The following is a 16,290-nucleotide window of genomic DNA, read 5'->3' on the forward strand; positions in this document are numbered from 1 at the left end:
ATGCAAATGAAATAGCATGGCTATGTCCCAGTAAAACTTTCTTTACAGACACTGAAATTTGAATTTCAGTTAATTTTCACACATCATGAAATACTACTTTTATTCTGCTTTTTTCAACTATTTACAAACGTGAAAAACATTCTTAGTTAATGGGCCATTACAGAAACAGCTAGTGAGCTGGATTTGGCCCATGGGCCCCAGTTTGCTGACCCCTGCCCTGTGCCAATATACCTATAAGGAACTTGACAGCTGGCATTCTGTTCACAGACTAATAGTGAGAACAACAGCTGCCATTTTGAACACTTTATTCATGCCAAATACTACGGAAATATTTTACATACTATCATGCAAGTTATTATGCTATCCCCACTTCACAGATGATAAAAACAGGGCTCCCAGAGAAAAATCTGCCTGAGATCATGCCACCAGTAAGGTTAGAGGGTTCCTCACCTGTATAGAGACTGTTCTTAACTAATATGCTGTAGTGTCCCTCACACCAGCTCTCCGCCATAAACATTTCTGGGTCTCAAGTCCCCTTGCTCTACCTACTTATCCTCCTATATCATCCTGTTGTTTGGCTGTTTTGATTCTTGCTTTCACCTCCTCTTTATTCCCCACTTTAAGACTTATCTTCTCTCTGGCCTGGCGACCATTCAGGCTAGATACCTAGACACTTATCTCTTTAACTTTATCCAAATCCATGGGTTTGGGTCATGGAAACTTGAGCCTGGATAAGCTGGAAGCATGCTGCCTTTCATGAGGCAGATTGGAGCTGTTGGAGCCAAAGGTGAGTTTCACCCAAAGCCCTTACAAGATGTGGCAAGTATCAAAGCCGGAAAACCCAGACCAATGTGAAGTCTAAAGGTGGGGGACCCAAGAGGGAGGGGCACCAAAGGCCAGGACCTGGGTGGAGCCAGAAGGGAAGGTAAGGGAAGCAAAGTTAAGTCCTCCTTGGTTTCCCTGGATGGAGCCAAGCTCCAAGGCTCTCCATTGTGGTCAGTTTTGAAGGGCAGTGGGCAGGCAGGCCTGGCTTGAAGGTACATACATGGTCAGAACAGGCAGGCTCATCTTGGGGCTCTCTTCCTGTGAGCAGCAATATTCCTGAGCACTACTCAGCATCTTTAGCTCCACTCCATATTATGGACCCTAAAGGCAAGTGTTCCGAATGAGTCTAGATGAAACTATCCACATACTATAGAAAACTGGAGCCCAACCTGGCCAGACTGATATCTAAAGGGCACTTCAGAAGTGCTGACACTGTAGGGCACTGTGGTTCCCAAGAAGTCAGTTCATTTTGAGGCCAGTCCACAGATGGCAGAGTCCAGTCCTGGGTGGAGAGGGGTAGAGAGGTCATGGAAAGAGTTCAATCTCAGCAGAGAAAGTGGACTCCATAATACCCCCAAATCACAAACTGGAAGAGCTATTATAAGACTGATTAATTTAACTACAGAAAACGTAAGAAAATCTATTGAACAAAAAGAAATAAGACAAGCCATGAAATGGGGCAAGATATTTGCAACACCTACAACTGACAAAAGATTAGCGTCCAGAATATATGAAGAACTCCTATAAATCAATTCTATAAAAAATGAGCAAGGGGTGCCTGAATGGCTCAGTCAGCTGAGTGTCTGACTCTTGGTTTCAGCTTGGGTCATGGGTTCCAGCCTTGTGTTGGGCTCTGTGCTACCAGCGCGGGGCCTACTTGGGATTTTCTCTCTCCCTCTCTCTGTCCCTCCCCTGCTCATACTCTCTCGAAATAAACAAATAAGCTTTAAAAAAAATAGTTTGGAAAGCCATTTTTAAAAAGATGGGCAAAATATACAAACATGCATTTCAGAGGAAAGAAAACATGAATTAGCAAAAGCTAAGAAGAATGGCAATATCAAAGGGTGTGAAGCATTCCACTCTGGCAAAGTGTAAATTGGTTCAATCACTTGGGAAAACTGTTTAGTATCATATAGTAAAGCTGAAACTACAGATACGATACCCCATCACCTGGAACTTCCACTCTTATATATATATACCTGACGCTAGGGTTTCTCAACTTCAGCATGGCTGGCATCTTGGACCAGATGGTTCTGTGTTGTGGGGACTGTCCCATGCGTTGTAGGATATTTGGCCATCAGATGCCAGTAGCAATGTTCCCTACCTAGTCATGGAAATCAAAAGTGTCTGGGACATCTGCTGACTGTCCCTGACTTGACATTTCTAAAAATCACCCCTGTTTGAGAACCACTCCTCTAGGCTCTTGTGCACCAGCAGAGTTCTACAAGAATGTTCATAGCAACACTGCACAACACAGCAAAAAGCATATACACATGAGCCAAAAAAAAAAAAAAAAAAAGACTGTAATACATAAATATCCAGCAAGTGAATGGACATCTAAATTATAAATAATTGCAAGGAAAGATCACACAGTTCTAAAAATGAATGAACTTCTCCCAAAAATCAAAATTACTCTTATAAACGTTGGGGAAATAAAGTTTTAGAAGAATAGATTTAGTATAAGTGTTTCTATAAAGTTTAAAACATAGGGGTGCCTGGGTGGCTCAGTAGGTTATGCATCTGACTTTGGCTCAGGTCATGATCTCATGGTTTGTGAGTTTGAGCCCTGTATCAGGCTCTGTGCTGACAGCTCAGAGCCTGGAGCTTGCTTTGGATTCTATGTGTGTCTCTCTCTCTCTGTTCCTCCCCTACTTGCTCTCTCTCTCTCTTTCTCTCTCAAAATAAATGAAGATTTAAAAAATAATAAAATAAAACATGTGAAGTTAAATGGTTTATTATCTAGGAGTACCTACATAGATGGTGTGGTAAACTGTACTTCCCAAACATGGCTGCAATCTCTGGTTTCATATGCTCTTCCAGAACCTTGTCACTCTTCACTCAAGGTGGAGTCAGTGTCCCTTCCCCCTTGAACTCAGGTAGGGCTTTGTGACCACTTCAACTAATAGACACTATGAGACTTCTGAGGTTAGGTCATAAAAGGTGATAGAGCTTCTGCCTGGTTTTCTCTCCTGGGATGCTCACCCTTGAAACTCAGCCACCATGTTGTGAGGAAGCCTAGGCCACATGGAAAGGGCCACATGGATTTAAGCAAGACTAGGCCTCACCCCAGCTCCAGCAGCCAGCTGAGGAATCGCTTTGGAAGTAGATCCAAGAGCCCTCAGTTGAGCTGCCCCAGCTGATGGTGTGAAGCAGAGATTAGTTTTCCCTATAGAATCCTGCCCAAATTACAGATTTGTGAGGGAAAAAAAAAGAAGAAGAAGAAGATCGTTCCTGTTTTAGGCCACTAAGCTTTGGGGTAAGCAGCCAACAGCTATCTAGAATAGATGGTAAAAACTATCATGAACAACATGGGTTGAGAACATAAAACTTGGGACCAGAGTTACTAATGGGAGAGGATGGGGAATGTGATTGAGTAGGTGCATGTGGGGAACTGCCTGCCACAGAACGTTCTAGCCTGGTGGCTGAGCCTACCTTCATAGATGAGTGAAGCCACACACCTCTCCTACTCCTAAGCACCTGCTGTGTGGAGGGTGAGCAGTCCTGTGTGGCATTCAAGAGCTAAAGAAAAAAGTTCAGCCCACAAGGGGAAGAAAGTGCCTCAATTCCATGGTGTGGACACAGCTGGCCCCACCAGTCTGCTGCCGTCTTCATGCAGGCCCGAGCTTTTCTGAAGGGCTAGACAGAGACTGTGCAGGGAAGGCTCTCCTTAGGCAATGCTCTTCTGGCGGTTTAATCAACACTTACAGTTATCTGCTGACATTTTGGAAACAAAAGCAAGAACCCTTGAAAGGACAACAGTGAACACTCTGTGTCTGAGCCACCAGGAATATTCAGAACTGATCCTCAACAGTAGCATGAACACTGGACACTTATCTTCCAGAGAGAAGGTCTTTGTGTGCAGACCTGGCTCTTGGCAAGGTTGTGGTGGTGGAAAACTGACACTGATATTCCCTGTATGAGCTTCCCTTACTCCTATTGAGAATTCCATGTCCTGTGGATCCAGTGTTTTTCAGGCAGTGAAGATGGCAAATGCAAGGTCTCAAGAGGAATTCTGCTCAATCGTGTGGATTCCCAGGAGGGCCGGTCTGGGAGGGGTAAGGCTGGAACTCAGCAGCGGGATCATTCTGGAAGCTGAGGCATATCACTCATTCCTGGTCTTTAAATGAGTAGAGAGCTGGGGTGCCTGGGTGGCTCAGTTGGTTAAGCGTCCAACTTTGGCTCAGGTCATGACCTCACAGTGCATGGGTTTGAGCCCCGCATCGGGTTCTGTGCTGACAGCTCGGAGCCTGGAGCCTGCTTCAGAGTCTGTGTTTCCTTCTCTCTCTGCCCCTCCCCAACTTTCACTCTGTTTCTCTCTCTCTCAAAAATAAAACATTACCAAAAAAATTTAAATGAGCAGAGAGCTGAAGATGCCCTTCAAACAAGCAATGGTGACCTAACAGTGTCCAACAAAGAGAGAGCAGATTTAAAAAGAAAGAAACCCCAAAAGGTAGCTTTTCATAGAAAGTGCTTTGAAAATTAAAAAAAAAAAATCACTATTATTTGCTATTTTTCTATGATAGAATCTGGGTCTATTTTTTCTAAAGCAGAAAAGCCTCAAAGTCAAATACTTCTGAGACATAAAATGTAATGAGCAAAGGGTAATAGAGAGTGGTGGGGACTGTAGCAAAGAGACTAAGGACAAGCCTTTACTAAGGGGGCCACCACTGCTCCCCTTCTGCCTGTTGCTGAGATGAGGAAAGCTTGCCCTGGAAAGTACTCAATCTCCTGGTTGTAAAGAGAAGCCAGAAGTTCAGACACTCACATAAAAATTCACAATTTCCAAAATAAGATGCCAGCTAAAACAAACATGTATATGAATAGCATTTGGATGTGTAAAGAGGTAAATAACTACCTCACGGGGTTGTGGAGAGGATGAGTGAGATAGAATTGAACCAACAATCATTACTTACTAAACAGGCATCAGAAAAACCTAGAAACATAACAAAAATAATCAGCGTCTATTCACTGTATTTTCCAAAGACAGCCTCACTGGTACCTTCCATCCCACAGGCTATTTTTATTATGTAATCTTGACATTCCTTCAAGTGGTGGGGCTCCTTTTCCTCTCCTGAACCTGAGAAGGATGTTATGACTTCCTGAAGCAACAGTACGTGGAAGGGATACTATGGGACTTTTGAAGCTGGGTCACAAAAATGCCATGCATTTCTGCCTTGCTCTCGGAAGATGGCCACTCTGTCACCCTGCCTCCATGCTAGGAGGGAGCCCAAGCAGCCTGTGGAGGCCGATGTTGAGTAGAACCAGAGCACCCAGTTCACACATCCAGCTGGGTTCCTCGCCAAGGCCAGCTCCACCTCGCCAGCAATATGAGCAAACCATCTCGAAAGTAGGTCCTCCAGCTCTAATTTAAGCAGCCCCAGCTGAAACCATGTCAAGCAGAGACAAACCAGCCCTGCTGAGGCATTCCCAAATTGCAGATTCATAGGCAAAATAAATCAATGTTGTTGTTTTAAGTCATTAATATTTGGGTGTTTTTTTTTTACACAGCAATAGATAACTGGAACAGGTTCAAACAACAAACTATTAGCCAGAGACACTCCCAGAAGAGTAAAGGAAGAGATCCAAGGTCAATTCAGGATCTCCTATGGCAGAGAAGCAAAATTTTGTGGGTCAAAAGGAAAAGGTGTTTTTCTTCCAGATTTCCAAGGCTGAGGCAGAACCCAATGAGACAAGTAGTGGAGGGGAATGGACACACTGAGCCCTAATTCAACCTAACAATCAGACTGAAGAAGGCACTGTAACCCTTCCACATCTGAGTGTACAGTCCAAATCCTTTTCAAGTTTGAAGAGCATTTCTATTTATCATCTGGACAAGTGTTCCCCAGAACAGGTTCTCATACTACCCTCCCACTATATCCAACTTTCTTAGAAGGGGGTCTGGGAAACTGCATTTTTTAAACCACCCGCTAGAGGATTATCTGTGCCAATTTACATCCACCCATCTCTCACTTAACAATTTCAGACATTTTCTTGGGGTTATTATTAGGATAATGTTTATGGCTTAACATTTAGACAGCCCATGGCTCTGTCAGGGGAAGAGCAGGTGGGTCATTTTTTTTTTTAATGTTTCTTTATTTTTGAGAGACAGAGCATGAGCAGGGGAGGGGCAGAGAGAGAGGGAGACACAGAATCTGAAGCAGGTTCCAGGCTCTGAGCTGTCAGCACAGAGCCCAATGCAGGGCTTGAACCCATGAACCGTGAGATCACAACCTGAGCTGAAGTCAGATGCTTAACTGACTGAGCCACCCAGGGGCCCCAGGTGTGTTGTTTCTCAGTCAGCAGAAGCCCTACCTCCTCAGTGCCTCGGTATGATGGGCTTGGCATTAGGCTTCAAGAGGTGCAGGGAAGGGAGCATCCAAGACAGATGGTGGGTGAAAACTTAAAAATCAAATAAAGTCAGAGACAGTTGTGCAGACCAGAGCCTCAGTCCCCCATCACCCCATTTTTTGGGCATTCACCACCTTTTCCCCTCACCAAGTCACTTGCTCAGTCCCAACAAGGACCCCAGCTGCACCTGCCTTCTCTTCAGTAGTAGAAGTAGGCTACAAGAACTTAAGCTAAAAGTTGAAAAGTATGTGATTTTAGTAAAAGTGATAACTGAAAATGTCATTAAATATTTTCTCTTGAAGCAAAAGGAAATGCTTGCCAGCCAATGAAGATATAGAATCTAACATGTAAAAGCCTTCTATGCGCAGGGCACTTTGCTAGGTACTCATTGCTGGGGAAGGCAATTGGACCATCTGTATTAGACAAAAGCCACAAAAGGTTACATGCAAGTTGCAAAAATATGTATATAGTATTACCCCATTTCTACAAAAATTATACCTACAGGTATATGATGGTATCTTTATCAGGTAATCTGGAAGCTGAAACACCAAGCTAATCACTGTGGTTGTAACTTGGGGTTGGATGGGGTGGGGTCGGAGTGGGAGGCAGTGTGAGATTGTGAGGAAATTTCATTCCTTTTTTTTTTTTTTTTTTTTTTTAGAGAATGAGAAAGGGAGCTCATGCGCAGGGCTTGATGCAGGGCCCAATGCAGGGCTCAATCTCAAGTTGTAAGATCAAACCCGACGTGGGGCTCCATCTCAGGACTATGAGATCATGACCTGAGCCGATATCACCAGTTGGCATAACTGAGCCACCCAGGTGCCTCTGGAAATTTCACTTTCTAAAATAAATTTCTCTGAAATTTATTTCAGAGCCTGATTGGCTCAGTTAACAGAGCGTACAACTCTTGATCTCAGGATTGTGAGTTTGAGCCCCACATTGGGTGTAGAGATTACTTAAAAATAATATCTTAAAAAAATTTTTTTAATGAATTTCTCTGAAATGTTTCTCTTCTGTTTTTATATTTTGGTGATGGAAATGTATTAAGAAAATGTAATAAGAAATATAATAAAAACTGTAAGGATTATTTTAAAATACAATACTAGTACTTTAAAACTATCTTTGTGGGGGTAATATTTGTACACAAAAATGCACCTATTTTAAGCATACACTTTTGTTTAGTGAGTTTTGATAAAAATACACATACCTACAAACACCACCTCAAACAGGATATGGAATATTTACATCACCCCAACACGATTTCTATCCCTTCTACCCCAGACAACCATTAATCTGCTTTCCTCACTAGAGATTATTTTTGTCTACTCTAGATTTCATAGAAGTTAGAAGAAAATGTAATGTTCTTTCCTATATCTAGCTTCTTTTACTCAGCATGTTTTCTTTTTTTTTAATTTTTTTTTATGTTTATTTGTTTTTGAGAGAGAGAGAGAGAGAGAGAGAGAGAGAACATAAGCAGGGGAAGGGCAGAGAGAGAGTGAGACAGAATCTGAAGCAGGCTCCAGGCTCTGAGCTGTCAGCACAGAGCCTGATGCAGGGCTCGAACCCACAAATGGTGAGATCATGACCTGAGCTGAAGTCAGACACATAACCACCTGAACCACCCAGGTACCACTCTTGCTTTCTTTTTTTCTTAATTGATTTATTTTGTGTGTAAGAGAGAAAGAGAGCACAAGTGGGGGAGGGGCAGAAAGAGAGAGAGGGAGAGAGAGAATCCCAAGCAGGCTCCGTGCTGTTAGCAAGAGGCCAATGAGGGGCGTGAACTCACAAACTGTGAGATCATGACCTGAGCTGAAATCAAGAGTTAGATGCCTAACTAAGCCACCTAGATGCCCCTCACTCAGCATGTTTCTATGATTCATTCATATTGTTATGGATTGGTCATCTGTTCCCTCTTATTTATGAATAGTGTTCTATTGTATAAATACATAGCAGTTTATTCATTCCTCAGATGATGGACATTTGGATTACTTCTAGTTTTGAGCCATTTTTTATAGTATCAAATTGTTATGAATATTTACGGACAGGTCTTTGTATGGGAATATGCTTTCATTTCTCTGAAGTATATGCCTCAGAGTGGAATTGCTAGGCTCTAAAGTAAATGTATGTTTAATCTGATTTTTTTTTAAATAGGTGTTTGGGATGCTCAGTTGGCTAAATGTCCAACTTTGGCTCAGGTCATGATTTCATGGCTCATGAGTTGGAGCCCCACGTCAGGCTCTGCACTGACAGCTCAGAGCCTGGAGCCTGCTTTGGATTCTGTGTCTCTCTCTCTCTCTGCCCCTCCCCTGCTTGCGCTCTGTCTCTCTGTGTCTCAAAAATAAATAGACATTAAAAACAAAATAGGTGTTTGCATTTTGGAGCAGCAATTCTCACAATTTACTCTAAATAAATAATCAGGGCTGTATACAAAGATTTAGCTATCTGGATCTACATTACAATATTGCTTATACATTTGCTACAATTTAAGGTATGTATAACCCTGCTATGGATTACCACATGGCAATTTAAAGGGATATTTCAGCCTTCCAGTTCAGGTTAAAGACTTAGCATAGGTATTTACCTTCTCAACTTCCACCATTAAAATAACAGTAAGTGGGTTAAAATGGCATAGACCCACAATAAACAGGGACAGGGACCATCAATAGTCAGAGATTTCGGGGAGACTGGAGGAAGATGGCAGCGTAGGAGGACTGTGGGCTCACCACGTCCTGCTGATCACTTAGATTCCACCCACATCTGCCTAAATAACCCAGAAAACTGCCAGAAGACTAGCAGAATGGACTCTCCGGAGCCAAGCGTAGACGAGAGTCCCACGGAAGAGGGTAGGAAGGGCGGAGAGGCGGTGCACGCTACACAGACTGGCGGGAGGGAGCCAGGGCGGTGGAAGGGCAGCCAGCCTACCTGGCAAGGCAGAGCCCCCAAATCTGGCTTGCAAAAGCAGAGGCGCCGGATAGAGTGTGTTCTGACAGCCAGCAGGACTTAACATCTGGAATGTTATAAGTCAACAGCTCTGCTCCAAGAGCGGGAGGGCTAGAAGACAACAGGAGGGAGAGTTGTTGAGCTCCAGAGGACAGAACTCAGCTTGGCGGGGAACAAAGGTGCTGGAAAGCGCCATCTCCCTCGCCCATCCCCCAGCCAAAATCCCAAAGGGAACCAGTTCCCATTAGGGAACTTGCTTGCAACGCGCAAACACCCAGTGCTGTGCTTCTGCAGATCCATCCCTCTGATGGGTCTGCCTCCCTCCGGTACCGCAGGGTCCCTCCCGAAGCGGACCACTGAAGGCAAAGGGAGCTGAGTCTGCCCCTCCCGCCCCTGTGCACCTTGTGGATCCACCCTGGCTAATATGCCAGATCCCATCAAAGCAGCACACAAGCTTGGCAGTGTGCAAGTAGCCCAGACAGGGGCCACACCACTCCACAGTGAGTCTTGCCCCTGGGAGAGGAGAAGATAAGATACACACCAGTCTGACTGTGGCCCCAGCGGCGGGCTGGGAGCAGACATCAGGTCTGACTGCGGCCCTGCCCACTAATACAAGTTACTCCAGACAGCACAGAGGAAGAGCCCTGAAGTCCCAGGCCACCCCAGGGACTATCCAAAATGACAAAACGGAAGAATTCTCCTCAAAAGAAACTCCAGGAAGTAGCAACACCTAAAGAACTGATCAAAAATGATTTAAGCAATGTAACAGAAAACGAATTTAAAATAATAGTCATAAAATTAATCACTGGGCTTGAAAAAAGTATAGAGGACAGCAGAGGATCTATTACTACAGAGATGAAGGGACTAAGAAACAGTCAGGAGGAGCTAAAAAATGCTATAAATGAGCTGCAAAATAAAATGAAGGCAGCCACAGCTCGGATTGAAGAGGCAGAGGAAAGGATAGGTGAATTAGAAGATAAAATTATGGAAAAAGAGGAAGCTGAGAAAAAGAGAGATAAAAAAAAATCCAGGAGTATGAGGGGAGGATTAGAGAACTAAGTGACACAATTAAGTGTAATAACATACACATAATTGGGATTCCAGAGGAGGAAGAGAGAGGGAAAGGTGCTGAAGGTGTACTTGAAGAAATCATAGCTGAGAACTTCCCGGATCTGGGGAAGGAAAAAGGCATTGAAATCCAAGAGGCACAGAGAACTCCCTTCAGATGTAACTTGAATCTATCTTCTGCACGACATATCATAGTCAAACTGGCAAAATACAAGGATAAAGAGAAAATTCTGAAAGCAGCTAGGGATAAACATGCTCTAACACATAAAGGGAGACCGATAAGACTAGTGACGGATTTATCTACTGAAACTTGGCAGGCCAGAAAGGAATGGCAGGAAATCTTCAATGTGATGAACAGAAAAAATATGCAGCTCAGAATCCTTTATCCAGCAAGTCTGTCATTTAGAATAGAAGGAGAGATAAAGGTCTTCCCAAACAAACAAAAACTGAAGGAATTCGTCACCACTAAACCAGCCCTACAAGAGATCCTAAGGGGGTCCTGTGAGACAAGGTACCAGAGACATCACTACAAGCATGAAACCTACAGACATCACACTGACTCTAAACCCATATCTTTCTATAATAACACTGAATGTAAATGGACTAAATGCGCCAACCAAAAGACATAGGGTATCAGAATGGATAAAAAAACAAGACCCATCTATTTGCTGTCTACAAGAGACTCATTTTAGACCTGAGGACACCTTCAGATTGAAAGTGAGGAGATAGAGAACTATCTATCATGCTACTGGAAGTCAAAAGAAAGCTGGAGTAGCCATACTTATATCAGACAAACTAGACTTTAAATTAAAGGCTGTAACAAGAGATGAAGAAGAGCATTATATAATAATTACAGCGTCTATCCATCAGGAAGAGCTAACAATTATAAATGTCTATGCGCCAAATATGGGAGCCCCCAAATGTATAAAACAATTAATCACAAACATAGGCAACCTTATTGATAAGAATGTGGTAATTGCAGGGGACTTTAATATTCCACTTACAACAATGGATAGATCATCTAGACACAGGATCAATAAAGAAACAAGGGCCCTGAATGATACATTGGATCAGATGGACTTGATAAATATATTTAGAACTCTGCATCCCAAAGCAACAAAATATACTTTCTTCTCGAATGCACATGGAACATTCTCCAAGATAGATCACATACTGGGTCACAAAACAGCCCTTCATAAGTATACAAGAACTGAGATCATACCATGCATACTTTCAGACCACAATGCTATGAAGCTTGAAATCAACCACAGGAAAAAGTCTGGAAAACCTCCAAAAGCATGGAGGTTAAAGAACACCCTACTAAAGAATGAATGGGTCAACCAGGCAATTAGAGAAGAAATTAAGAAATATATGGAAACAAATGAAAATGAAAATACAACAATCCAAACACTTGGGATGCAGCAAAGGCAGTCCTGAGAGGAAAATACATTGCAATCCAGGCCTATCTCAAGAAACAAGAAAAATCCCCAATACAAAATCTAACAGCATGGCTAAAGGAAATAGAAGCAGAACAGCAAAGACACCCCAAACCCAGCAGAAGAAGAGAAATAATAAAGATCAGAGCAGAAATAAACAATATAGAATCTAAAAAAACTGTAGAGCAGATCAATGAAACCAAGAGTTGGTTTTTTGAAAAAATAAACAAAATGGATAAACCTCTAGCCAGGCTTCTCAAAAAGAAAAGGGAGATGACCCAAATAGATAAAATCATGAATGAAATCATTACAACCAATCCCTCAGAAATACAAGCAATTATCAGGGAATACTATGAAAAATTATATGCCAACAAACTGGACAACCTGGAAGAAATGGACAAATTCCTGAACACCCACACACTTCCAAAACTCAAACAGGAAGACATAGAAAGCTTGAACAGACCCATAACCAGCGAAGAAATTGAAGCAGTTATCAAAAATCTCCCAACAAATAAGAGTCCAGGACCAGATGGCTTCCCAGGGGAGTTCTACCAGACGTTTAAAGCAGAGATAATACCTATCCTTCTCAAGCTATTCCAAAAAATAGAAAGGGAAGGAAAACTTCCAGACTCATTCTGTGAAGCCAGCAGTACTTTGATTCCTAAACCAGACAGAGACCCAGTAAAAAAAAGAGAACTACAGGCCAATATCCCTGATGAATATGGATGCAAAAATTCTCAATAAGATACTAGCAAATCGAATTCAACAGCATATAAAAAGAATTATTCACCATGATCAAGCGGGATTCATTCCTGGGCTGCAGGGCTGGTTCAACATTCACAAATCAATCAATGTGATACATCACATTAATAAAAGAAAAGATAAGAACCATATGATCCTGTCAATCGATGCAGAAAAGGCCTTTGACAAAATTCAACGTCCTTTCTTAATAACCCTTGAGAAAGTCGGGATAGAAGGAACATACTTAAACATCATAAAAGCCATTTATGAAAAGCCCACAGCTAATATCATCCTCAATGGGGAAAAACTGAGAGCTTTCTCCCTGAGATCAGGAACATGACAGGGATGTCCACTCTCACCGCTGTTGTTTAACATGGTGTTGGAGGTGCTAGCATCAGCAATCAGACAACAAAAGGAAATCAAAGGCATCAAAATTGGCAAAGATGAAGTTAAGCTTTCACTTTTCGCAGATGACATGATGTTATACATGGAAAATCCGATAGACTCCAACAAAAGTCTGCTAGAACTGATACATGAATTTAGCAAAGTTGCAGGATACAAAATCAATGTAGAGAAATCAGTTGCATTCTTATACACTAATAACGAAGCAACAGAAAGACAAATAAAGAAACTGATCCCATTCACAATTGCACCAAGAAGCATAAAATACCTAGGAATAAACCTAACCAAAGATATAAAAGATCTGTATGCTGAAAACTATAGAAAGCTTATGAAGGTAATTGAAGAAGGTATAAAGAAATGGAAAAACATTCCATGCTCATGGATTGGAAGAATAAACATTGTTAAAATGTCAATACTACCCAAAGCTATCTACACATTCAATGCAATCCCAATCAAAATTGCACCACCATTCTTCTCGAAGCTAGAACAAGCAATCCTAAAATTCATATGGAACCACAAAAGGCCCCGAATAGCCAAAGTAATTTTGAAGAAGAAGACCAAAGCAGGAGGCATCACAATCCCAGACTTTAGCCTCTACTACAAAGCTGTAATCATCAAGACAGCATGGTATTGGCACAAAAACAGACACATAGACCAATGGAATAGAATAGAAACCCCAGAACTAGATCCACAAAAGTATGGCCAAGTAATCTTTGACAAAGCAGGAAAGAATATCCAATGGAAAAAAGACAGTCTCTTTAACAAATGGTGCTGGGAGAATTGGACAGCAGCATGCAGAAGAATGAAACTAGACCACTTTCTTACACCATTCACAAAAACAAACTCAAAATGGATAAAGGACCTGAATGTGAGACAGGAAACCATCAAAACCCTAGAGGAGAAAGCAGGAAAAAACCTCTCTGACCTCAGCCGCAGCAATTTCTTACTTGACATATCCCCAGTGGCAAGGGAATTAAAAGCAAAAATGAACTATTGGGACCTCATGAAGATAAATAACTTCTGCACAGCAGAGGAAACAATCAGCAAAACTAAAAGGCAATGAACATAATGGTAAAAAATATTTGAAAATGACATATCGGACAAAGGGCTAGTATCCAAAATCTATAAAGAGCTCACCAAACTCCACACCCGAAAAACAAATAATCCAGTGAAGAAATGGGCAGAAAACATGAAAAGACACTTCTCTAAAGAAGACATCCAGATGGCCAACAGGCACATGAAAAGATGCTCAACGTCACTCCTCATCAGGGAAATACAAATCAAAACCACCCTGAGATACCACCTCACGCTAAAATGAACAAATCAGGAGACTATAGATGCTGGAGAGGATGTGGAGAAACGGGAACCCTCTTGCACTGTTGGTGGGAATGCAAACTGGTGCAGCTGCTCTGGGAAACAATGTGGAGGTTCCTCAAAAAATTAAAAATAGACCTACCCTATGACCCAGCAGTAGCACTGGTAGGAATTTACCCGAGGGATACAGAAGTGCTGATGCATAGCGGCACTTGTACCCCAATGTTTATAGCAGCACTTTCAACAATAGCTAAATTATGGAAGGAGCCTAAACGTCTATCAACTGACGAAGGAATAAAGAAATTGTGGTTTATATACACAATGGAATACTACTTGGCAATGAGAAAGAATGAAATATGGCTCTTTGTAGCAATGTGGATGGAACTGGAGAGTATTATGTTAAATGAAATAAGTCATACAGAGAAAGATAGATACCATATGTTTTCACTCTTATGTGGGTCCTGAGAAACTTAACAGAAGTCTATGGGGGAAGGTAAGAAAAAAAAAAGAGGTTAGAGAGGGAGAGAGCCAAAGCATAAGAGACTCTTAAAAACTGAGAACAAACTGAGGGTTAATGGGGGGTGGGTGATGGGTATTGAGGAGGGCACCTTTTGGGATGAGCACTGGGTGTTGTATGGAAACCAATCTGACAATACATTTCATATTTAAAAAAAATAGAGATTTCAACAAATTTCTTGGAAACAGAAAGGGTTGGGTGAGTATTGACTAATACAGCAGGGGGACTGAACTGTAACCAATGAGGGCTCAAGTCAGTCCACAGACCCTGAGAGATGCCTCAGCCTGCAAGTGAAAAGGATTCCAGACAGCAGACATGGCAAATGGGTCTGAAAAACCACTGTAGTTCCCTAATGCAGGAGCGGGCACCTTTGCTCCCTGATTGGACGGGGCCAATCACTTTCTCTGGGTCAAACACTGAAGGGCTCATTTCTGAACAAATTGTACAGGCTTCCTGGGAGAACTAGGGCAGCCAATGGGGAGTTTAGAAGTCCAGAGTGGAACCTTCAACACTACTGCCTTCAGGGACCCCGAACAAGAACAACAACAAACACCTGTCTTCCTGCCAGCTTTGCCTGGAGAGAAGCCTGGGAGCGGACCAGTTCTGCCTTGGCTCTTCCAACCTCCCATCAGCTCCTTAATGCCTCAGTCTTAAATAGGAATGAAGAACCAAGAGTAAACAGATATGGGAGGAAAGTTGGCAATAGAAAAAAATTAAGAAAAAAATGAATCAGCAGGCCAATACGATTCTAGAGGAAATAGAGATGATTCATGGGACAAAAGAGGATTAAACAAAAACTTTTGAAAACCTCAGCAACAACTGGGCAAATATCACAGTGGTAAAACAAGAGAAGGTGCTATGAAGAAGAAACAATCAGAAAACAAAGAGTTCTTTAAAATCCAAAATATGTTTGAGAAAAAAATGCTACTACTAACAATAATAGGGTTAGAACATAAAGTTGAAGAAATTTCCTAAGTATAGATTTTAAGATTTTAAAACAAATGCAAAATATGGCAGAAAAGCCAAAAGAAAGAAGGGGGTGATCTAGAAGTTTGAGATCTAAGTAAGAGGAATTAATTCCACAAAGGGGCGCTTGGGGGGCTGAGGCCGTTAAGCGCCGGACTTCGGCTCAGGTCATGATCTCAGGGTTTGTAAGTTTGTGCCCCATGTTGGGCTCTGTGCTGACAGCTCAGAGCTTGGAGCCTGCTTTGGATTCCGTGTGTGTCTCTCTCTCTGCCCCTCCCCCGCTCACACTCTGTTTCTCTCACGCACTCTCAAAAATGAACATTAAAAAAATAATTTAAAAAAGAGGAATTCCACAAAGAGAAAAAATAAATATAAATATAGTAAATAATTTTCTAAAAGGACAAAGGACATGTCTTTGACTGCCAGGGCCCAGTGAAAGCCCAGCACAGAGAAATGAAAAAGTATCCACACATGGTCATAATCACCAGAAGCTGTCAGAACACCAGGAATAAG

The sequence above is a fragment of the Acinonyx jubatus genome, chromosome C1 (assembly GCF_027475565.1).
Source record: "Acinonyx jubatus isolate Ajub_Pintada_27869175 chromosome C1, VMU_Ajub_asm_v1.0, whole genome shotgun sequence".
NCBI classification, from domain to species: domain Eukaryota; kingdom Metazoa; phylum Chordata; class Mammalia; order Carnivora; family Felidae; genus Acinonyx; species Acinonyx jubatus.